Genomic DNA, 25,348 nt, shown 5'->3' with positions numbered 1-25,348 from the left:
TGGCGCATCTGTGAAGGATATGGGAGAAATGGCGGAGCTTATTTCTGTCTTTTAAAGAGGATCTCCTACGTGAATGATATAGGTATCTATCATGCAATGTATACCAACTGACTGCTAATTATGTAACCATGCAATGTTTGGTGTATATTCTGCCTACAGCAGATTATTTCTAGTAAAGTACAGTGCACCATATATGGATATGTATTTATGTTTGTCTTCCTTCTTTTACAATAGATAAAAACCTTCTGAAGAAGACCTCCGAGAGGGTCGAAACGCGTAAAGGGTCCACATTATCTATTTTTTACTGTATTTACAGTGGCATTATGGTCTAGGCATTATAATTGTATTCTGTCTATCCATGTAATATCATATATTTTTATTCACATAGTGGAGCTCAGTCCCTGACTACTGTGTCACCTGTTCAATCCTCTTTTTTACTAATAAACATTTGTATTATTAGTTTTTTGCCACATGTCAGTATTTATTTCCATATATACATAAACTAGCCTCCACAGGTAATTTACGCTGTTAAAAAACCCCACTTTGGGGATACTTTCGTTTTTTGTTTTCCTGATGGCTATTATTTATTATTTATGAATGAAATAAGAGAATCCTGGAGTTTGTTTGATTTGCTTATTCACTTCGTTTAAAGGTGAGAGTTCTGGGAGCCTTGAGTAGCGGACATTCTATTATTGTTCTATCATTAAACCTTTTTTCCATTTTTTATATATTTTTTATATATTTTTATGCGTGCTGTTTTTTGGACTATATTTTTTTCACGGCATTGTATGTATGCACATATTTATATTATTTTGAATTTGTGTATTTTATTTGAGTGGCTCGATTTGCGCAGGACCCACCCCTTTATATTCATTATTTGATAGTTTGTGTTCACTATTTTGTCCTGCTGCATTTTTTAGTTAGCATTTGCACTTTATATCACTCAGGCTTTTTTTCACAGCATCTGTGTTTCATTATATCTGATTTTGGATTTTGTTCCACTTTAGTCACTTATTACCACTAAGGCCTCATGCACACGAGACGCAGTTAAACGCGCGTTCAGATGCAGTTGGACAGTTTTTTCAACTGCCCCTGAACTCATTCAATGTTATCCTATGTGTCCATGCACACAGTCTCGTTTTTTTCCGTTTTTATGCAGTTGCGTTTAATCTCGTTTTTCCAGAAGCAAAAAAATGCGTTCAGAAGCAAAAATTTCCACGTTTCAGACGCAAAACGAGGCAAAACGCGGTAAAACGCGGCAAAACGTTTAGCCGCGTTTGCGTTTATATGCGTTTTTAAAGGTGACCTTTTTTATTACATTAAAAATCTCAAAAATGATTGCAAATGATGAAAAACCATTAGAAAAATATTTTAAACAATTGCAATTGCAAGTGGACAATCCACAACTTGTGGCAAGTGACATGGCAGGTGGCAAGTGACGTGGCAAGTGGACAATCCACAACTTGTGGCAAGTGACATGGCAGGTGGCAAGTGATGTGGCAAGTGGACAATCCACAACTTGTGGCAAGTGACGTGGCAGGTGAAGTGGCAAGTGACGTGGAAAGTGGACAATCCACAACTTGTGGCAGGTGACGTGGCAAGTGACCTGGCAGGTGATGCGGCAAGTGACCTGGCAGGTGACGTGGCAAGTGGAAAATCAACAACTTGTGGCAGGTGACTGGCATGTGACGTGGCAAGTGGACAATCCATAACTTGTGGCAGGTGATGTGGCAAGTGGACAATCCACTTGTGGCAGGGGATGTGGCAAGTGACGTGGTGAGTGGACAATCCACAACTTGTGTCAGGTGACGTGGCAAGTGGACAATCCACAACTTGTGGCAGGTGATGTGGCAAGTGATGTGGTAAGTGGACAATCCACTTGTGGCAGGTGACGCGGCAGGGGACGTGGCAAGGGACGTGGCAAGTGGACAATCCACAACTTGTGGCAGGTGACGTGGCAGGTGACGTGGAAAGTGATGTGGCAAGTGGACAATCCACAACTTGTGGCAGGTGATGTGGCTGGTGACGTGGCAAGTGGACAATCCACATCTTGTGGCAGGTGACGTGGCAGGTGATGTGGAAAGTGGTGTGGCAAGTGGACAATCCACAACTTGTGGCAGGTGATGTGGCTGGTGACGTGGCAAGTGGACAATCCACAACTTGTGGCAGGTGATGTGGCTGGTGACGTGGCAAGTGGACAATCCACATCTTGTGGCAGGTGACGTGGCAGGTGATGTGGCAAGTGACGTGGCAAGTGGACAATCCACAACTTGTGGCAGGTGACGTGGCAGGTGATGTGGCAAGTGATGTGGCAGGTGATGTGACAAGTGGACAATCCACATCTTGTGGCAAGTGACGTGGCAGCTGACGTGGCAAGTGACGTGGCAAGTGAACAATCCAAAACTTGTGGCAGGTGACGTGGCAAGTGACGTGGCAGGTGACGTGGCAAGTGACGTGGCAAGTGGACAATCCACATCTCGTGGCAAGTGACGTGGCAGGTGATGTGGAAAGTGACGTGGCAAGTGGACAATCCACAACTTGTGGCAGGTGACGTGGCAGGTGATGTGGCAAGTGATGTGGCAGGTGATGTGACAAGTGGACAATCCACATCTTGTGGCAAGTGACGTGGCAGCTGACGTGGCAAGTGACGTGGCAAGTGGACAATCCAAAACTTGTGGCAGGTGACGTGGCAAGTGACGTGGCAAGCAAACCTATGGACCCCACCCAGCACCCTGTTCCACCGCATGCCAGGGACCCCTATCCATCGAACCTGGGCTTCATGTCTGGGAATCCGAAGCGGTCTCCAGTTTGGACGAACATCAGCTCTCTTCGAACCCCAGAACACATATGAATGGCCCAGTCATCCCGTACCAATACATATCCCAAACCCCCCCCCCCCCCGCGCCCAGGCCTAACTCAACAAATGAGGCCAAACGTACAGTTTAAACCTCCCCGATTCCCACCATCCGATTCTCTTCACCGCCTCCGCACTTAGCCCGGCCCTAGACGCTTCAGTAGCCGCCCCTATACGGAAAGAGTGCGATGAAAAACTGCCCGGGTCAAACCCCGCTGCCGCCACGCACTTCTGAAAAATTGCATTGAACTGAAACTTAGACAAAAAGGAACCATCCCCATGCATAAAAAAGGGGCCCGCCACCCGTGGCCGTACACCCAGGAAAGCCGCCACCGCCCACACCGGGCATATATCCCTCTCCGCAATAGGGGCCACTTCCACCAAAACCCCTCTCCCCCCCTGATCCGTCTTAGACCTGCGCAACCAAATTCTAACCCCATCCTGACCCCATTCCACATCACCCGCATCCAACCCCCCGACCCGATACCTGGCCGGGCAGAACAGCTCCCCAATCCGGAATGCCCCAAAAAACGTCAAAGAAAAAGCCACCCTAAAAAGGCACCGTTCGTAAGAGGACCCGCACACCGCCTTCACCGCCGTGCACAGGCCCCAGAGCATCTGAAAGGAAACCGGACGCTGCCCATCCCTCTGTCTATGCGCCTTCCGGTACCCTTTCACCGCTTGTCGCAGCCAAAACTCCTTGGTAAAATTCCGACTCCCTTCCCATTTAAACAAGAAGGCCAACCCAGCCAGCTTCCTGTCTATGGAGGCCGCCGAAACCCCCCTGTCCATATCCCTGCAAAGAAAGTAAAAAACAGCCTGGGCCATGCCGATCGCCGCAAGGCATTCCGACCATTCCTGCCAAACCTTTGAATACGCCCGCCATGTCGACTTACACACAGACATCTCAATCAACCGCGCTGCAACTCCACCGCTATGTTCCACATCCAAGCCGGACAGGCGATCCCGTGACGCTCTGCCTCCGGTGCCAGCCCACGAAACCTGTCCCACTGAAAACGAGACAGAGCGTCAGCCAACTTGTTCTCCACCCCCGGCAGATGCACAGCATAGACGAATGCATTAACCTGCAAACAACGCAACACCAGGTGGCGTACAAGCCTGACCACCGGCACAGAGGCCGCCGTCAGCCGATTAACCACGTGCACCACCCCCAAGTTGTCGCAATTAAAGCGTACCTTCAAATTCCAAAAAGACTCCCCCCAAATCTCCAAGGCCACCACAATGGGAAACAGTTCCAACAACACCAGGTTCTTCAGGAGCCCGGCCGCGGCCCACTCCGCAGGCCACGGTGCTGCGCACCACTGACCCTTGAAGTAAGCTCCGAAACCCGACAACCCAGCCGCGTCGGTGAACAACTCCAGATCCCAATTGCTAATGGGACCCGACATCCATAGGGCGCGCCCGTTGAATGAGGCCAAAAAGGCCTGCCACACCCCAAGATCGTCCTTGTGCTCCTGTTTCAGAGTCACGAAATTAGTAGGTGACCGGACCCCCGCCGTGGCCGAGGCCAACCGGCGGCTGAAAACACGCCCCATCGGAATAATCCGACACGCGAAATTGAGCTTGCCCACTAAAGATTGCAACTGCAGCAATTGCAGCTTGCGAACCCCAATTGTCGCCCGTACTTCCTCCTGCAATGACTCCAATTTGTCCTGGGGCAACCTGCATTCCATCCTGTCGGAGTCGATCACGATCCCCAAAAACGTAATGCAGACTGTGGGCCCTTCCGTCTTCTCTGGCGCTAACGGGACCCCAAAGCGGCCCGCCAAGTGCTGCAACGTCCCCAAGAGGACTGCGCAAACGTTCGAGCCGGCCGGGCCTACGCACAAGAAATCATCCAAATAGTGAATGACCGAGTTGATGCCCGACACGTCCCGCACGGCCCATTCCAAGAAAGAACTGAACTGTTCGAACAAAGCGCATGAAATGGAGCAACCCATGGGCAGGCAACGGTCGACGTAAAACCTCCCCTTTCCAACAGCACCCGAGAAGCCAAAAGCTATCAGGATGCACTGGCAAGAGCCGGAACGCCGATTCGACATCCGACTTCGCCATTAAGGCCCCCCGTCCATACCTCCTCACCTAGGACACCGCCTCCGGCGAGATGGCGTCGTTAACCGAGCCCCCTTTCGGAAATGACAGGTGATGAATCAAACGTAACTTGTTGGGCTCCTTCTTGGAGACTACCCCCAGCGGAGAAACCACTAAATGGGGGAGGGGTGAGTCCAGAAACGGGCCGGCCATGCGGCCCAACGCCACTTCTTTGCTCAACTTGTCCGTCACCACCTCCGGGTGTTGCATCGCGGACTTCAAATTGTTGGCCACGGGAGGAGGGGCAGCCAACGAACAGGGGATCCGAAAACCCACCGTAAAACCCTCCTCCAGCACCCGCGCCCCCTCCCGGTCCGGATATCTATTGAGAAAGGGCCGCATCCTTTCCACCCGCACCGGAGTCGTCCCTCTTCGGGACAGCATCTCCCGCATGCCCCTTTCCTTTTTTAAAACATCTGGTGAGGGGGTGGGACCCGCCGCAACCCGAGCACAAATGCTTGAAGCGGCAGGTGGATCCGAATTTACAGGTAACCCCAGCGCTTCTCGGTCGGCTGTCCGGGGGTAGCTGAACCTCCGACCCCCTGCTGAAAAAACGGGTTGGAAGCCCTCGCAGCCGTCATCAACTTCATCCACAGGCTGATGTCCTTATGATCCCAGCGAAGCGAGGGTCGAACCGCCATCCGTTGCTGAAACTGTTCATCATACCTGAGCCACGCTACCCTGCCGTACGTCCTATGTGCCTCACTGATGGCCTCCAGATACACGAACAACGCGGAGCAATGTTCCGGGGGCATTCTTCCCCACAACGCTCACCAGAATGGCAAACGCCTGGAGCCAATTCGAAAAAATCCAGTCCAGGTTGAACTTTTCCAGCGGAAGCAGGGTAAAGATCTCGATGTACTCACCCTTCCAAATCTTCTCCTTCACCTCCTGCTTCAAGTGCGCCCCCAAGGGTCCCTCGAAGCAAACGTACACCTCGCTCTTTGCCGCGTCCGCCAGCCTGACCAGGTCGGCGCTCTGTTCCCCCGACTTCGCCGAAACCCCGTCAGCCGCGGGGGCCTGCCGAGCCCGTCGGCGCTTCCCCCCCAGCCGCTGGGACCCCCAGGGCCACCGCCGGAGCGGACCCCACGCCAGACGGGACTGGGCCGGCCCACCCGCCAAGCCCCCCTCAAATTTCTGAACCAGCTCCTTCAGGCCCGCCAACAACCCCCCAAGGCCCTCCTGCCTCCCACCCGCTGCCGGCTCCGTAGGTTTGGTCACGCCCGCCAATCCCGCGGACCCACCGCCCCCGCCGGCCCCCGGCGCACCCCGCAAGCTACCCTGCCCCAACAAATCATGCAACAGTGCAGATATAGAAAAAGAAGTGTCACACTCACCGGGCTGCCCAGGACCGGGCCTCGCAGCCGCCCGCACAGGGACCCATCGCCGACTCCGCGTCACGGACATCACCGCCATCAGACTCCGACAGCTCACCCTCCGATCGGTCGCTGGCCACGGCCGACACCGGTCCGGAAGAAGGACGCCCAGACGGGCCCGCTCCGCCATCCGGGGTTCTGCGATGAACATCTCTGGGGGCCGGCCCACCCGACCGCCCGCTCCTCCCACACTGCTAGGTGAAGGGCTCCTGCGCCTCACAGCTCGCCGGCTCTTCGTCCCCCGCCCCACGGCCAGGCTGCGTCCAGTGTCCAGGCCGCCCCCGGAAATCCCGCCATCACCCCTGGGACTGGGGGCCGCCACGCCGGGCTGTGCCCCCATTCACTGTACAGCTGACCTCTGCAGACCGACCTCCCCATCCCCCCCGGCCTGGCCCATGCATCTGCGTCGAGCAGGGGGCGCTGAATCCAGGGGCGATCCACCCTGCCTCCCAGCCACGCTCCCCAGTCCCCTCCTCCTGGCCCCGCTCCTGGCCGAGTACCTGCTTCTCCCTTCCCCCGATGGGGTGGAGGTCGGTGACGCTGTCCTCAGCTGTGGATGCCGTTCGGTGTTGCCCTCGCTCCTCGCGGACGTGAGCGCCCCCCGCAGCCCGCTCCAGGACTGTATCGCTCGGGCGGCCTGGAACGCCGCGCCCGAGGAGTCACCGGCGTCCCCCCGTCCGTCGCCGCCTCCCGTTCTGCCGCCAAGGCCGCCACTTGCCCCTGTAGCCATGCGGCGCCTTCCTGTGCAATAACGGCCCTGAGCTGGGCCAGCAAGTCCACGGACGCCATCTTGGATAGGTGGAGGAGCGGCGAGGGTCCGTCTAATCTCTCCCTCCTCCGCTCTCCAAGTGGCCTGGCTTCCGCTCGGCTTCCCGGCCAAACTTTGTAGCTCCGCCCCTGGCTCCGCCTACCCGGCCTCTTAAAGCGGCCCACATTTTAGCTATTAAAGCGGCGACAGTGCATCCAAATGAACTGTCATGCCGTCCCTGCGCTTAGCAGCCTTTGGCTGCTGCTCCGTGGCCTCTCTGAAGTAGTGCAGGGTTGGGACTGCAGGCTTGTAGTCCAACCAGAAGTAAGGGTTCCACCGGCCGGGGGAACCAGCCGTGGTCAGAGGTAGAGGGGAAGCTGTCGCCACTAAGGGACCATCCACCTTGCTACCAGCTGGGTAAGCTGAGGCCAGTACCAGACTTCTCACCAGCCGGGGGAAGAAGTGGGAAAGCATCAGCAAGTGCCAGGTCAGGGACCCAGTGGGACAGCAGAGGTGACGCTAGTGGGGTGCCAAGCCAGGGACCTAACGGGTCAGCGGGGGGGGAAGTTTGAGACGTATTTGTGAATACCAAGCCAGGGACCCAGCAGTGATTCTTGAGGAAGATACGGAGTGCTAGATTGGAAGAGCTCAGGGGGTCCAGTGGCAGTGGATCAGTAAGTCTAGTGAAAGACTGAGGGCTCAGAGGAAGTGAAATTCTACAACAGGAGATTGTAGAAGAAGTGAAAGAGTTCATTGCAACCTTTGTTAGAAACTTTTACAAGACTGTTGCCATAGGAGACGGCATTCCTACTCATGCAGATGTGATGTCTGGCTAGATACCTTTCCCTGCATGGCTTTCTGCCTATAGAAGTCTCGGAGTCTGACAATTAACATTGCATCTACTTGAAGAGGAAGTAAACCCTGATGAGTGTTACTTCCTCTTTCATTCCCTGGAAAGGTAAAGCATAATGGACTACTATGCATCGCATCACATCGCATCGCATAGTAGCCCATTATGTGTCACTTACCTGACACAGGAGCCAGTGAAGTCACCGCTGTCCCCTGTAGTCCGGCGCATCCATCTTCTCGGTGGGGTCTCGCAGCTCTGCCGCTGTCATTCGGCGAAGCCGCAATGACGTCACTCCCGCGCATGCGCACGGGAGCCGAAATGCGTGGCATTGCATGGCAATTCGAGCAAATATATCCTAAACCGTGTAGGTTTGGGAGATATTTCTTGGACCTACAGGTAAGCCTTAATCTAGGCTTACCTGTAGGTCAAAGTGGTTTGCAAGGGTTTACAACCACTTTAAGGGTGTCCTGGCCCCAACCCTAGGGAACAAGACATTTTCAAAAAATATATTGCTATATGGTACTTAAGTCCACTTACTGCGACAAAGTAGCCCATGATTAGTGGGTCCTACACTATCCATAGACTGGGAGATCCTGCATCTCTAAACCATGGGAGCCATACACTCCTCTATATGGGAGAACGAGAGGTCTCCACCATGACACAGGTGGACACTAATGAGAGGCACTGGTGACGGCCCCAACCCTCTCTCCCACAGTTCTGTCCAAGAGACAATAAATCTCTTTGCATTCAAGAAGTGTCTGGCGCCAGTGGCGCATCCAGGGTATGGCACATACGGCAAGTGCCATGGGCGCCATATGAAGTGGGTGCTTGTGAGTGGCTGGACCCCCCCCAACATTATCCTGTGTCCCCCCTATTTAAATGAAACTGACACTGGGAGCATTGGCGTCCGCAACTCAGTCGCCGATAATGGGCAGAAATCAGGATTATTTCTCCACTTTCTGGTGCAGGCAGAGTGATCCACCGCACTGCGGCTCCCGACATGTAAATGAAAGTCTCGGACCCTTCTATATCAATACGCCGAGGCAGGCTAGCTCTTTAATTGACTTGTCGGGAGCTGCAGTGCGGTGGATCACCCCGCCTGCACTTGAAAGTGATGGTGTCCCACACCCAGCTCGGTTCTGAAGAGGAAGGGACGCCACCGGTCCCTAGCTCCCGGCTCACTCAGGAGAATGCTGCAAAAGGAGCACTGCACCCCCTGGGCCCCGGGTAGGAGAAGTCGCCCGGACTGGGTGCGGAGGGAGACAGGGTAGCCACCTCTCTTGTTTCACTCTGAGTTGGCTCCCTACAGCAATGATAGCTTCCCTCTGTGCTCTCCCATCAGCTGCTGCGGGGGAAGGGGGGTAGGTTTGCTATAATTCAGTTTGTGGAGGAATGGTATGCCGCTCTTCCCATTCATTCACTGTCCAGTGCAGCTGAGGCTGCAGAGAAAGGGGCTGGGGAATCTGTGTCCTCAATCCCTTTCTCTGTTTCAAAAGTGAGATATTAGGGGTCTGTTTAGAACCCCGATATGTCACCAAAGCCCCCCCCCCCCCAACAGGGCTAGACAGTGCCACCTATCAGTGCCAGCGCTACCTATATCAGTGCAGCTCATCAGTGCCACCTATATCAGAGCGGCTCATCAGTGCCACCTATCAGTGCCAGTGTCACCTAGAAGACAGTGCCACCTAATAGTGCAGCTCATCAGTTCCACCTATCAGTGCTATTGTCACGTAGAAGACAGTGCCACCTATCAGTGCAGCTCATCAGTGCCACCTATCAGTGCCAGTGTCACCTATCAGTGCTAGTGTCACCTAGAAGACAGTGCCACCTATCAGTGCAGCTCATCAGTGCCACCTATCAGTGCTAGTCTCACCTACTAGTGCCACCTACCAGTGAAGCTCATCAGGGTCACCTATCAGTGCCCGAGTGTAGGGATGAGCCGAACACCCCCTGGTTCGGTTCGAACCAGAACTTTCGAACGGACCCCAAATTCGAACGAACTTTAGAACCCCATTGAAGTCTATGGGACTCGAACGTTCAAAATGAAAAGTGCTAATTTTAACGGCTAATATGCAAGATACTGTCCTAAAAAGGGTTTGGGGACCTGACTCCTGCCCCAGGGGACATTGGTCAATGCCTAAAATGTTTTTAAAAATTGCCGTTTTGGCAGAAGCACTGATTTTAATGACGATTAAAGTGAAAAAAAAAGTGAAATATTCCTTTAAATATGGTGCCTGGGGGGTGTCTGTAGTATGCCTGTGAAGTGCCACGTGTTTCCCGTGTTTAGAACAGTCCCTGCACAAAATGACATTAAACGGAAATAACACCATTTAAAACTGCTTGCGGTTTTAATGTTATATCTGGTTCCTGCAATATGGTTGAAAATCATTGAGAAAAATGGCATGGGTAGCCCTCCCTGCCCATTACCAACCCCTTTGGGTCTTGTACGGATATTAAGGGGAACCCCGTACCCATATTAAAAAAAGGAAATGTGTGTGACCCCCAGGCCCTATATACTCAGAACAGCAGTATACAGGCGGTGCAAACAAGACAGGGACTGTGTAGGTTTGTTGTGTTAAGTTGAATCTGTTTGTAATTTTCAACTGGTACATTTTTAAAGTGTAGCTCCAGTCAAAAAAACTATTTTTAAGCTTTTTGGAAAACATAGGGAAGGGTTATCACCCCTGCATAATTTGTTTTGTCGTCCATCTTTTTTCATCTCACTTGCTGTTGTCTCCTTCCGTTTGCAAGTAGGAGATGTTTGTAAGTTGGATGTTTGAAAGTAGGGGCCTGCCCTATATGCTCTGCAGAAATGGCGGAACAAGGTGTTGGTTTTGCCACAACATTGTAAACCCTCAAAGTGACTCTTGGTGGGCGCTGGAGCGCCCTGCTGTGAACGATTACATCAAGAATTGTAATTACATGCCATTGTTGAACAATGGTAGAAAAATTGACCTTTGGTGGTTGTGGTGCTGGTGCCACAACACTATAAGTCCTCACCGTTACTCTGGGTGGGCACAGGAAGGGGCCCTCCTGTGAAATATTATATCAAGAATTGTAATTGCATGCCTCTGTTAAACAGGGGCAGAAAAATTTGGCCTTAGGCACTGGTGCTGGTGCCACCACACTGCAACCTCTCCCATATACTCTAGTTTTATTGCAGGAATTAGCCCTGCTGCAAAGCATTGCATCAAAAATTGTAATTAAATGCCCCTGTTAAACAGGGGCAGAAAAATTGGGCCTTAGGCACTGGTGCTGGTGCCACCACACTGCAACCTCTCCCATATACTCTAGTTTTATTGCAGGAATTAGCCCTGCTGCAAAGCATTGCATCAAAAATTGTACTTAAACGCCCCTGTTAAACAGGGGCAGAAAAATTGGGCTGATGGCATCAACCAGAACCAGAAATGTTCTTCCAACATATCAGTGGAGGAGGAAGAGGATAGATAATCAACATAACAGGACAGTCACTCAGCATCAGCATAGGCAGTCTTGAAGGGATGTGATATTTCCAAAAAAATTATTCTGTTACATCAGCTTCAGGTGCTTGGTAGCTGTGGGTGATCCAAGACTGATTCATCTTGATGAAGGTCAGTCGATCAACTGATTCGGTGGACAGGCGCACCCTGTGATCGGTAACAAAGCCACAAGCAGCACTGAAGGTGCGTTCCGAAAGAACGCTGGATGCAGGACAGGCCAGTAGCTCAATTGCATACTGTGCAAGCTCTGGCCAGTGATCCATCCTCAAGACCCAGTAAGCCAGAGGATTTTCGGTGGGAAAGGTGTCCAAGTCTGACCTTGCCCCTAGGTATTCCTGCACCATGTAAATCAGACGCTGGCGATGGGTGCTGGAACCGATCATACCTTGGGGCTGCGGACTAAAGAATTGTCTGAAAGCATCAGTCAGACGGCCACCTTCTCCACCGCTCCTTCTGACCGATGCCTCAGCAACACGTTGTCCAGGACCAGGAGTTTGTAACCTCCCAGTCTCTGGGAACGCGTTGCACAGACCTTTCTGCAAGGCCTCCCGGAGATGTCTCATCCTCTGCTCCCTCTGCGATGGCAAGATAAGGTCGGCAACCTTACCTTGTACCGTGGATCAAGGAGAGTGGCCAGCCAGTAATGGTCCCTCTCCTTGATCCGAAGAATACGAGGATCCTTCCGCAGGCTTTGCAGGATCAGGGAGGCCATGCAGCGTAGGTTAGCTGAGGCATTCGGTCCGGTGTCCTCTGGGTCACTAAGGACAACATGATCCACAGCTACCTCCTCCCAGCCACGTACAAGTCCACGTGTTTCTTGGGACTGTAAATCATCCCTACAAGACTGCTGCTGCTGCTGCTGATGCTGATGCTGAGTGCCAGCCTCCACCTCCATGCTGACACAATCATCCTCGTCCTCCTCTTCCTCCTCCTCATCCTCTTCCTGTGTGATGGGTGGCACAGCAGGAACACTGTCTGGATAAAGGGGGCCTTGAGAGGCAAGGAAGTCCTCCTCTTCCTGCCTCTGTTCTGCCTCAAGTGCCCTGTCCATTATTCCACGCAGCGTATGCTCCAAGAGGTGGACAAGAGGTACAGTGTCACTGATGCATGCACTGTCACTGCTCACCATCCTTGTGGCCTCCTCAAACGGTGACAGGACAGTGCATGCATCCCTGATCATGCCCCACTGGCGTGGTGAGAAAAAACCAAGCTCCCCTGACCCTGTCCTGGTGCCGTAGTCGCACAGGTACTCATTGATGGCCCTCTGCTGCGTGTGCAGCCGCTGCAGCATGGCCAACGTTGAGTTCCATCTGGTGGGCATGTCACATATAAGGCGGTTCTTGGGCAGGTTCAACTCCTTTTGGAGCTCAGCCAGCCGAGCACAGGCATTAAATGATCGGCGGAAATGCACACAGACTTTCCTGGCCTGCTTCAGGACATCCTGTAAGCCGGGGTACCTGCCCAAGAACCGCTGCACCACCAGGTTAAGGACGTGAGCTACACAGGGCACATGGGTCAGTTGTCCCTGTCGGAGGGCGGAGAGGAGGTTGGTGCCATTGTCACAAACCACCATTCCTGGCTTAAGCTGGCGTGGCGTCAACCACCTCTCGGCCTGCCCCTGCAGAGCTGACAAAACATCCGCCCCAGTGTGGCTCCTGTCCCCCAAACAAACCAGCGCAAGCACGGCATGGCATCGTTTTGCCTGCGTACTTGCGTAGCCCCTGGAACGCCTACGAAGCACCGCTGGTTCTGAGGACAGAGCACTGGAAGAGGCCATGGAGGAAGAAGAAGAGGAGGGGGTGGAGGAGAGAGGTGTGTCACAACCAATAGTAGCATTTTGGAGGCGTGGTGGCGGAACAACCTCCAACACTACTGCACCTTGTCCTGCATCCTTCCCAGCTGCCAGAAGAGTGACCCAATGGGCCATGAAAGACAGGTAACGTCCCTGTCCATGCCTGCTGGACCATGAGTCAGCGGTAATATGCACCTTACCGCTGACCGCCCTGTCCAGCGAGGCAAGGACATTGCCTTCCACATGCCGGTAGAGAGCCGGAATTGCCTTCCATGAGAAAAAGTGGCGTTTGGGGACCTGCCACTGAGGAACCGCACATTGTACAAACTCACGGAAGGGGGCCGAGTCTACCAACTGAAAAGGCAGCAGTTGAAGTGCTAGCAATTTAGCCAAGCTAGCATTCAACCGCTGGGCATGTGGATGGCTGGGAGTGAACTTCTTTCGCCGGTCCAGCAGCTGGGGCAGGGACATTTGCCTGCTATAATCGGACGTGGGTGTACTGCTAGCAGAGTTCCCGGAAGCACTTGGCTGTGACACACCTAATTATACACCTTCATTCCTCTCAGAGCAGGTTTCAGAGAGGACTGAAGGTCTAGTGGGGTTGGAGATGCCAGCTGATGAGGAGCAAGGAGAGGTCCGCTTTGTTCTTTGGTGTGGGTCTTTGAGGTACGCTTGCCAACGAGCTGCATGGCAGGTCAACATATGTCTGGTCAAGCATGTGGTGCCCAAGCGGCTGATGTTTTGGCCATGTGAGATATGCTTGAGACATATGTTGCAAATAGCAGCGGTGCGATCTGATGCACTCGTCTCAAAAAAGGCCCACACCAAAGAACTTTTAGAATAACGCGCAGAGGCAGCGCTCTGCACAGGCGGAGCTCTGCGGTGTGATTCAGTCGGTGTGCTGCCCCTAAGCTGGCCCCCGGAGGGCATCCTGCCTCGTTGGACATGTTCTTCCTCCTCCTCCTCCTCCTCCTCCTCTCTCCTTCCAGGCACCCACGTGGAGTCAGTGCCCTCATCATCCCCTCCCTCTTCATCGCTGGAGCAAACCTGGCAGTATGCTGCAGCTTGTGGAACATGACTGCCAGATTGCTGTCCTTCTTGAGCATCTCCTCTCTCTGCGCTCACGCTACTGCCTTCCTCTAGCTGAGTGTCATCATCAGAGCCCACAAAACACTGGGCATCCTCCTGGAGCATGTACCCAACACTGTGCTCAAAGAGTTCAGGAGACTCCTCAGGAGGACGTGGTGGGTCTAGGGAAGGAGTCACTGATGATGACATTGAGAGGAGGGAAGACGATGCGTTGGCAGCTGCTTTGCTAGTACCCTGAGACTGGGTGAGAGAGGATGAGGAGGATGAAGAGGGCTTGGTCATCCACTCTACTAAGTCGTTGGCATGTTGCGGTTCAACATGTCCAGCTGCCGAAAAGAAGGACAAGCGTGTCCCATGTCCACGTGCTGATGACAATGCACCGCGTCCACGACCAGCACTGTTGTCTCTAGACACAGAGCCTGCTTGCCCTCTTTTATCGGCTCGCGCCTGTCTGCCTCTCCTTGCTCGCCTTCCAGACATGGTAATGGCCTGAAGGGAGTTGGGTAAAAAAGCAGTTGGGTAGTGTATATTGTGCTAGAGGCACACAACACCCACTAACTCCTGCAGATGCCTTTATTATAGAACACCAGAGATAAAGGGGTATATACAGATGTATACTGTGCTGTGCTGGAGGCACACACAACTTCCAATAACTCCTGCAGATGGCAAGTGGTCTCAAATAGATAACAGCTATGTAGGTGGATATAGCGGTATGTACTGGGTACAGAGCACGCAGACAGCATGCACTATCTCCTAACACTACTGACTGCAAGCTCTATTATAAAAGATAGATCACTAGCTATATAGGTGAGGTGAATATAGCGGTGTATACTGCAGTCAGGGCACGCAGACAACAACCACTACACAACAGCAAGATCGAAAATTGTCCGACAACGATCGGTGTGTACTGTGTTGAAGGTACACAGAACACCCACTGCCTCAGACGCCAACACACTACACAAGGCCGCCGCGCTGGCGGCCTTATATAGTGTGGGGCGTGCACTACACAGCCTGAGCTATGATTGGCCACAGGCATCCTGCCTGTGGCCAATCATGGCTCTCCTCGCTGCTGGCGCTGCGATTGGCCAAGCATGTGGGGTCACAGTGCATGCTTGGCCAATCATGAGCCAGCAATGCACTGCGCCATCGCAGTGCATTGTGGGCCGTGAGCACCACACGAATTTGGCGCGAACGGACCAAAATGTTCGGACTTCGCCGAACGGACGAACAGCCAATGTTCGAGTCGAACGTATGTTCGACTCGAACACGAAGCTCATCCCTACCCGAGTGTCACCTATCAGTGAAGCTCATCGGTGCCACCTGTCGGTGACAGCTCACCTATTAGTGCCCATCGGTGCTGCCTATTAGTGTTAGTTCTACCTCATCAGTGCCCATAAATGCTGCAAATCAGTGCCCATCAATTCAACCCATCAGTGCCACCTATCAGTGCCAGTGTCACCTATCAGTGCTAGTGTGACCTAGAAGACAGTGCCACCTATCAGTGCAGCTCATCAGTGCCACCTATCAGTGCTAGTCTCACCTACCAGTGCCACCTATCAGTGAAGCTCATCAGGGTCACCTATCAGTGCCCGAGTGTCACCTATCAGTGCCACCTATCAGTGAAGCTCATCAGTGCCACCTGTCGGTGACAGCTCACCTATTAGTGCCCATCAGTGCTGCCTATTAGTGTTAGTTCTACCTCATCAGTGCCCATAAATGCTGCAAATCAGTGCCCATCAATGCAACCCATCAGTGCTGCCTATCAGTGCAGCTCATCAGTGCTGCCTATCGGTGCCCATTAGTGTAGCTCATCAGTGCTAATCCATAATTTGTTAATTGAAAGATTAAAGAGCTTGACTTGTAGTTTTGTTAGCAGGTTTTTTTTGGTAAGGTTATCTGAAAGATGGGTTTGGAATGTTTTGACAGGGGCGCAGTTTCAGTGCTTGCCATAGGCGCCATTTTCACTAGATACGCCTCTGTCTGGCACCCATCGATCTACATTGCATCGCCCCCACCATGCCTTGTAAACCACTCTACACAGAAGGACGTCAGCTGTCCCTAAACCTGGAGGTCATCATTAGGCCTCAGGGGCCCCAGGACTTGGCTACAGTAGGGACCCCCATAATAAGCACAGCAGCCGTGGAAACCCCATATCTATGACTTCTGTAGTAGCGCTAGGCTTCATGTAAACATTGTTTAGCCTCTCCTGAACGATTTCACTTTGACAGCTAGAAGCCGGCGCCTAAAAACGTCCATAAGAAGGAGCTGCCAGGTTTTCTAACTTTCCAGTATCTAGGGGGGAAAAAACAATGAAACCTTAATTTGGGGTGCACTTATTTAATTTGTCACATTTCAACTTTAAGCTATGTTGTGATTGCAGCCACGAAGGTTATAGCTCTGCTTTTGTCTCCTCTATAGGGTCAGCTTCTCTCTTCAGTGGCTTAACGTTTGTTACATCTTTCATGGAATCTTCGAAATCAACCGGCACCCAGTTTGAGCTCATCTTGAATGGGATTGATTGTTGCGCCGCGGTCAATGTGACAATACAGGGTACCAACTTCTTCCAGAGCGTTACCCTCCAGCAGGGAGAAATGGTCAACCTCACAATTCCAACCAGCGCCATGCTCTATGGGAGTTCCATCTCCTCCGCAGGAGTCGTTGTGATTTCATCCAATAGCAGTATATCTGTCATCTCCAAGGTCTGGGGGACTGCTGGCTATGATTGGTCATACGTCTACCCAGTGGATCTTCTAGACAAAGAATACTATATCATCACACCCGTCTCATACTTTACGAGAAACGCCCAATTTGCCATAATAAGCCTGGACCAGCAAACTTCTGTCACAGTGACATTGTCTGGTGGCTCTGTCACATTGCAGGGCATGTCCTTTACATCCAAAAATTCAGCAAATTTCTCACTCTCACCCTACCAAAGTGCCCAGTTTCAGCTGCCTGGTGACCTCTCAGGATCCTTCATACAAGCAGATAAACCTATCGCTGTTCTGAGTGGCCATCAATGGTCCATTCATCAATCAACAAGTCTCAGCTCTGGCAACATCTTTGAGCAGCTGCTCCCCATAAGTAGGTGGGGGAGATCGTTTTTAGTGCCCCCGATGTCTATCCAGTGGGAGACTGCTAAAATCCTGGTGATGGTTTCTCAAACCACAAATCTGGATGTATATTATGGGTCTGTGTTAAAGGCCTCTAACCGAATTTCAAAAGGAGCCACTTTTGAACAAACGATCAATGAAAATGCCCTCTGGATAAAGGCCAATCAGAATGTGATGGTCATGTTTTTCTGTTATGGAACTCTCAGTGCTTCAGGAAACCTACTCCTGAATCCCTTCATGTCCAATGTGATGGCCACCACCATGCTTGAGACTTCCCAGGTGGTCCATGCTCCCTCTGGCTTTACAACCAACCTGCTTGTAGTTCCCATCAGTAGCCAAAAGTCAAGTATAGTGGTAGATGGAATCTCACTCCCACCGAGCACCGCCTGGAATGACAATGATTTGAAGACACTGAATACCTGCTGGGTGGAGGTGACCGTCTCCCCGGGATCTCACTATGTTCAACAACTTTCAAATGAACATGTCTGGGTCATGTCCTACAGCACTACTGGTAATTATGCTCTTTATTTTGCCATTCCTGTAATTGATTTTAGTATTGTGGTTATTCAACAGAAAAACAAGCTGCACGGCTAGGGTTGCCACCTGTCCAGGATTCACCCGGACAGTTCGGGTTTGGAATCATGTGTCCGGGTTTCAGACTGCCTGAAACCCGGACACATTATTTAGACTGGGCTATGGCTTCCCAGCAGGGTTGCTGCATGCAGTTGTCTAAGCTGAGAGTGTCAGGGTTCTCAGGTCACCCCTTACATCAGAGTTCCCCTTTACACCAGAGGTCACAGTGTTTCCCCTTACATCAGAGACCTCTCCATACATCAGAGTTCTCTGTGTTACCCCTTAAATCATGGCTACCAGAGCATCCTTTACTCCCCAGAGTTCTCCCATACATCAGAGTCTGCAGAGTCCCCCTTATAGTGAAAGGGGACTCTGCAAGTTCAGATGTAAAAGGGGGCCCTTGTTATTAACTTCATATGATTAGAAATGTTATTTAATAGCAAAATATATGTATAAAAACAAATTGCTGTGCGCCGCTAAAGTGTTCGGGTTTGACTTGAAGAAAAAGTGGCAACCCTATGCACAGCCTAAATAATTACTCTCAGGGCTCATTTGACTTTAACACATATTACAGCGCCTATCACTTTAATATGCTTTTGTGATGTGTTTTTGATGCTTCTGTGAAGCTTTTTTGAAGTTTTATGGAAGCTCGGCAAATGCCCTGTGAGTATGTTAAAGAGGAAGTAAACCCTGATGGGTGTTACTTCCTCTTTCATTCCCTGCAAAGGCAAAGCATACTGGACTACTATGCATCGCATCGCATCGCATCGCATAGTAGTCCATTATGTGTCACTTACCTGACACAGGAGCCAGCGAAGTCACCGCTGTCCCCTGTAGTCCGGCGCATCCATCTTCTCGGTGGGGTCTCGCAGGTCCGCCGCTGTCATTCGGCGAAGCTGCGATGACGTCACTCCCGCGCATGCGCACGGGAGCAGACACGGTGGCTGTCTTCGGGCAAATATCTCCTAAACCGTGTAGGTTTAGGAGATATTTCTTGGACCTACAGGTAAGCCTTGATCTAGGCTTACCTGTAGGTCAAAGTGTGTTGTAAGGGTTTACAACCACTTTAAATTTCTATTTGTTTTAAAGGGGCTTAGTAGAACCCTTGCTCAGTAGTACCCCCACTCAACAGATCCCCAGCTCCTTAGCACCCATGTTCAGCAGATCCCCAGTGTACTGGAACCATCATTCAGCAGATCCCCTGCTCGGTAGTTCCCCCAGCTCTGCTGATCGCCAACTGAGTAGCAACCCTCAGGTCTGCAGATCCTCTGATTTGCTGATCCTCCCCTCAATCTGGTCCCTGCTCACCTTCTGCTATATTGCTTCCATGCTGCACAGCACGTGTGACATCTGCTAGTTCCCTCCTGCGGCTCCCTCAGCTCTGCTGCTTCTCTGCCACTCTGTCCTTTCTCTTTTCCGGTCCCCACTCACCTTTCACTATAGTGTTCCCATGTTGCACACCACGTCTGCCGTCTGCTAGGTGCTCCTCTCCAGTCCGGACCCCGCTCACCTTCCTGCTACTCCACGCTGTGCACCAGATGTGACGTCTGCCCCAGAAACTCCCAGAATATATGCACACAAACCGGAAGTGACAGCTGATGACGTCTTTCAGGTTCGCTTGTTGGTTTTCCCAGTGCATCCTGGGATATCTCATACCTGCAATATCTCCAAAACAAAGCAAAGCTAATGCTGAATAAAAGCCCCTCAGAAGCTTTAGGTGCTGTAAGTGAGCGTTGTCATAGACTTCTATGGAGGCTTTGGAGACTCTTTGAAGCACCAAGAAAGCAGCATGAGAGATCATTTTTGAAGGGAAGCAAATACAACGACTGTAGGGAACCATTTTATTTAGTGATAGGAACTTTGATTGGCATTCAGAGCACTTTAAAAAAGTGTGTCCAATGCCACATATTTGTGTGTATATTGTAATGTTGGGGTGATTAAGCACAATTGGTAGATGCACGTTTTAGTCTACATCAGGCAGGCGTTTTATGGTTAAGGGCCTGGTAGCCCACGTTTATTATAAGAAAACAAAAATATTTAGTTCATCCAGTAATCCCACGCAGGGGTTTAAATTCATTCAGCACACAAATGAACATACCAAGCCACCTGGCTCTCAATTGTCAACAGTTCCTCTGCTTGCTCCCAACAGATTTGTCAACTCTTTCCAGCCCCCTGGACTCACCGACTTCCTTAGTCTTCCTGACTCTCAAGGTTGTCAGCCTTTCCCAGTCCCTTACACGGACTACAGTCTCCCACAGGGCAAACCACTCTTCAGCCAGCAGCAAGCTGCTCACACTCCACCTTCCTACACCAACAGCCCTTCATTTATATGGCTTATATGCAGCTGGGCACACACCCTGCTCGTTAACATCAAGACCCAGACACAGGGCTGGAGATATGCAAACTCTGTGTCTGCGTCTCGTTTTCCTCCAATTTCATAGGGACAGAGCCTCGCTCTGTCACATATCCCCCCCCCTTTGTTTCGATCCGGAGGGAGGAACACCAGCACCCATCATGATGGTTGGGACACCTCTGTGCTGGCTGTCAGCCACGTAGGCCCAACCTTTTTTCTGGGTGCGCTTCCAGGAACATTCCCCCCTGGATCTTAACAGGTTCCTATATTTTCCTATACTCAGCCTTCCTCTTCTTTTGGGGTCCCTGGGCTTATTCACTTTTCTTGGGGGAACTCTGCCTTCCTTGAGCCCTCCTTTCACCTTACAAATACCCATTTTACCCTTCACCATCGGTATTTCAGGTTTAAAACAGTTTCTCTTGGTACCCACTGCAACCAAATCATTGTTTACAGAACGAACTCTTAACAGATCACAGCTTTCCATATCATCAGTGCTTTCCAATTCAGTGTTTGTTAGAAGAAGACCTGAGGAGGGACTACATCCGACGGGACCATAGCACAGCTCCATCTCACCCGTTGTCCAACACTCCATGGGTACCTGTTCTAACAACCTACCCTGACCCAAGCATAAACCATTTTTTCCAGGTGTACACATTACATTGTTACAGCAACCAACATTAACACTTTCTCCCATAGTATCTCCGGGCACCTTAACTTGTACCTCTGGGCCAGTGACAGAAAGCATCTCTGCTACTGCTGAGTCCATTCTGGGCCCTTCCTTCTCATGAGGCCTAGCGGGTAAGGCAGTATCTGCGCCCTCTACTGACCACTGCTCCGCCGCACCTCGGACCACACCAGCAGAGATGTTTCTAGTCACCGCATCAGACGGAGAGACCTCTGATATCTCAAGCAGTTCTCTCGCGTGCCTTCCATACCAATCAATAACTAGAAGTACGCTCACAGAGAATCTGTAGATCCTGTGCCAAATGGGTAACCATTGGTCCCACCAATTCCACTGTTGGTCAAGGTTTCCCAGCACTGCCTGTACCACTTGGCTCCACCCATTGGTGCTACGCAGCACCACCTGGTCCAACTGCGGCGGAGATACCCAAGTATACAGCAAGTTCATTTTTACCAACTCTAGCATTTCCAGTAAGGTTTCGGTCATCTCTAAACATCCCATGTCTAAACACCAGAACTTTCTAGGGTCTTCTACCCTGTCCAAGACATGGAGGGGCTCAGCGACTGCAGGTTGAGAGGGTGAGACATTTGAAGAGACCTCATCCTCCTTGGAGGTACTCATCATCACAGCTTGTTGCTCCCCTGGAGAGCTGTCAGACACATGTCTCACACTTATCCCTTCTGCACCAGTGTTGGTGAGCCTCTGCAGGTCATTATAAGTCACACTATCACTTTGATACTCAATATCATTTAGCTGTGGAGCTGTGGACAACACATCTGCGATGCCAGTGCCCTGAACTGTTTCTTCAGAGGGGAGGGCAGCAACCTTTGCAGGGACCAGGACGCCCTCAACCACCGACGGCTCTGCGATCCCCCTGTCTGGCATAGCAGTTGTGTCTACACCCTTGTTATTTAAGCTAGCCTTACCCAGCATGGCTAGCAATTGTTTGGCCCAGCTGTCCCAGTCCATTGTGGTTCCACCATGGGTGTTCCACAGCGTTGCATCACCTGCTGTAGAAAGCCGCACAGAACCCTGGGATTCATTAGCTTTAACTGCACATTCCTCACTTCTATATACATCATTTTGTAACACCACACTTTTATCAACGTTGCATTGGGGTGATGCTTCATCACCTAAAGCTTGGTGCAGCACACCATTCTGAACACCTTTTTCTGGTGGCACTACAGACACATTCAGCTTTGTACACTCAACTTTTTCAGGCTGAATTAACCCCTTGCCCACTGGGCTACATGTAGGGTTGTGGGGCTGCGCCCACACGCTCTCACTGTGTGAATTAGTCCCCCCTTGTTCCACCAGCATAGCACCAGAGCCATCCTGGGCAGCCTCTGACTCCAACACATGGAGACCCCATGAGACTTCCATGGACAATCCTGTGCCTCTGCCTGTCATGGGAGATCTCCTACTCTCATCACTGGTAGTGAACACATTACCAACCTCACTCTCAGATATGACATTACAAGAAATACATGTTTCAATGTCATTACACTCATCACGTTTAGCAATAGTATCACTTTTGTTAGTACGATCATTAGCATTCTCATTACATGTAGACACAACTGCTGTTTTTGTGGTTTGTTTATGAGCCACCATAACCTCTGAGCGACTCTTCACAGCACCTGCTCTCTGTAAAGGGGCACTTTTGCCTATTTGGGCAGCTCCATAGCTGACCTGGGAAACTCTCTGCTCCAACACTGCAAGCTCCTTGGAAGTTTCCCTGGGCAACCCTGCAGCAGCTGTCACTAGGGAACATGGTACCAGCACTGTTTTGGTCACCCCTAGCTCAATTTTCCCAGCCATCTGCTGGATCATAGCAGGCATATGCAGAGTCCCCATGTCCTTTTCAGTCTTTAGCCCTGCGTCTAGTTGGGCTTTACGCTGCGCCTCCCCACTGCTCTGGGTAGCACAATGCAGAAAGTCTATGTCCATTTGTACTGCGGATCTCCCCACTGGACATACTCCCACTTCACTGGGTTCAGCATCATAAACTGAAACAGTCTTACCAGTTCCTGCAGCTGATGTCATAGCCTTCACTTGAGTGCGTTGTCTCACTGGTGTGGTGTCTCCACAGGCTGACTCCCCCATGTGGCCATGGAGCAAAACTGCAGCCTTTCTGGACCCACTGACGCCCCCTGTAGGTAACACAAGATCCTTGTTGCTAGGGGTAACTGCAGACTTGCGCTCCAAAGCTGGTTGGCTATAACGCATGCAGGATTCAGGCTGATATACTCTCCTTTCTGGACTGACCCCTTTGCCTAAGTGGCCATGACAGAAAACCTTACGTTTCTCTGGATTTCCAATTCCTAGGACTTCCGGCGACACTTCTCCCATCCTGGAGCATTGCTGGCGGCCCATGATACGATGGAACTCTCCTCTAAGAAGGATTTCCTCTTTAAACTTGCGATAGTCATCCTGGTCCCCATCCATCAAATGGTAAACCGACCGGAACTCTATCCGCAATAAGGTTTGCAGCAGTTTTGGCCACCGGTCCCTAGGCCATTTTCTCTTTACAGCAACTTTTTCAAATCTTACAAGGAAGTCTCCCACCTCCTCTGTAGGCAGCATGGGTTGCACATAGTCAGAGGCCAAGATCTCGGCCCCTTGCAGTGCACCCGACTCTTTGCGATTCCGCTTGAACCATTCATTCGCTGTCTCACATGTCACTGGCCCCTTTTTACTGGTCCTACAAGGTGGAGACATCTTCTCAGGCCATGCTGAGCTCACTTCTTGGCATCTCCTCCATGATTGGCTCTCACTCGTTGCCATTGGATACCACTTCTGAGGACACAGCTGATCACAATCATTAGTAGATGAGCTCCAGAATTCATCAACCTCCCATCCAGCTTGGTTATTCCACAAACATTCCTGTGACAAGGGGCAATGGGCAACAGCATGTCCCCACTCACTACAACGGATGCAGCGCAGAGGCCTCCTTGCGTCATGCTGTGGCACCTTTGGGCTCAGGCTGCCAGGAACAACATCCTCTTTAACTTGATTAAACATGAACTTCTTGCTTTTTGACTGCCTCATCCTTGCAATCACATGCACACAGCAGCTTGTAACAGTTCTCAGCAAAGAAGGAGAAAAGGAAAAAAAAAAAATCTGATGTTTGATTCTTCCTTCACAGGTACACAACCTGCATTCAACACAGTCCATCAAATAAACGTATACGCAATGCTGTTCGCCTGGCTGCCACACACAGCTAGCAGCAGTTCCTGATGCGACTCACTGTGGAGCAAGGACCTGGATTCCACCGTCTACATGCCCGCATTCGAGCACCACTTGTAATGTTGGGGTGATTAAGCACAATTGGTAGATGCACGTTTTAGTCTACATCAGGCAGGCGTTTTATGGTTAAGGGCCTGGTAGCCCACGTTTATTATAAGAAAACAAAAATATTTAGTTCATCCAGTAATCCCACGCAGGGGTTTAAATTCATTCAGCACACAAATGAACATACCAAGCCACCTGGCTCTCAATTGTCAACAGTTCCTCTGCTTGCTCCCAACAGATTTGTCAACTCTTTCCAGCCCCCTGGACTCACCGACTTCCTTAGTCTTCCTGACTCTCAAGGTTGTCAGCCTTTCCCAGTCCCTTACACGGACTACAGTCTCCCACAGGGCAAACCACTCTTCAGCCAGCAGCAAGCTGTTCACACTCCTCCACCTTCCACACCAACAGCCCTTCATTTATATGGCTTATATGCAGCTGGGCACACACCCTGCTCGTTAACATCAAGACCCAGACACAGGGCTGGAGATATGCAAACTCTGTGTCTGCGTCTCGTTTTCCTCCAATTTCATAGGGACAGAGCCTCGCTCTGTCACAATATATATATATTTATATATATATATATATATATATATATATATATATATATATATATATATATATATAGTGAGGGGTTAGCTCGGCAGCGGGTGTGTGTGACCCCCTGGATGGGTTCACAACACAAAATCAGGCACAGCAGACAGCGTTGTAGGTGCAAAAAAACAAAAGATGCGGTTTATTTATGCTCCATGCAGTGAAACATATAACAGCCAAACAAAAATAAAACATGAAAATAAATCCTTGGTCAGCTTGACCTCTAATTACACACTTAGATTCCCTATCTAACAACTGAGTGCAGCCTTGTGCAGCTCCAGTCCCTGTCTCCGTTGTAGAGGTTTGCCACACAGGCGTTAACTCACCGCACAGAACAGGTGTCACACTCCCCAGTCTATACACACAAAACTGGTTCCAGGATGGAGCATCTCCCTATGCATGCTGGGGTTTTTTTGTAGAGGTCTTAATGAGCCCACTTACTTCAGCT

The sequence above is a fragment of the Lithobates pipiens genome, unplaced genomic scaffold (assembly GCF_037356315.1).
Source record: "Lithobates pipiens isolate NorthernLeopardFrog02 unplaced genomic scaffold, aLitPip1_a1.2 Scaffold_13, whole genome shotgun sequence".
NCBI lineage: Eukaryota > Metazoa > Chordata > Amphibia > Anura > Ranidae > Lithobates > Lithobates pipiens.
This window is presented reverse-complemented; position numbering follows the sequence as displayed.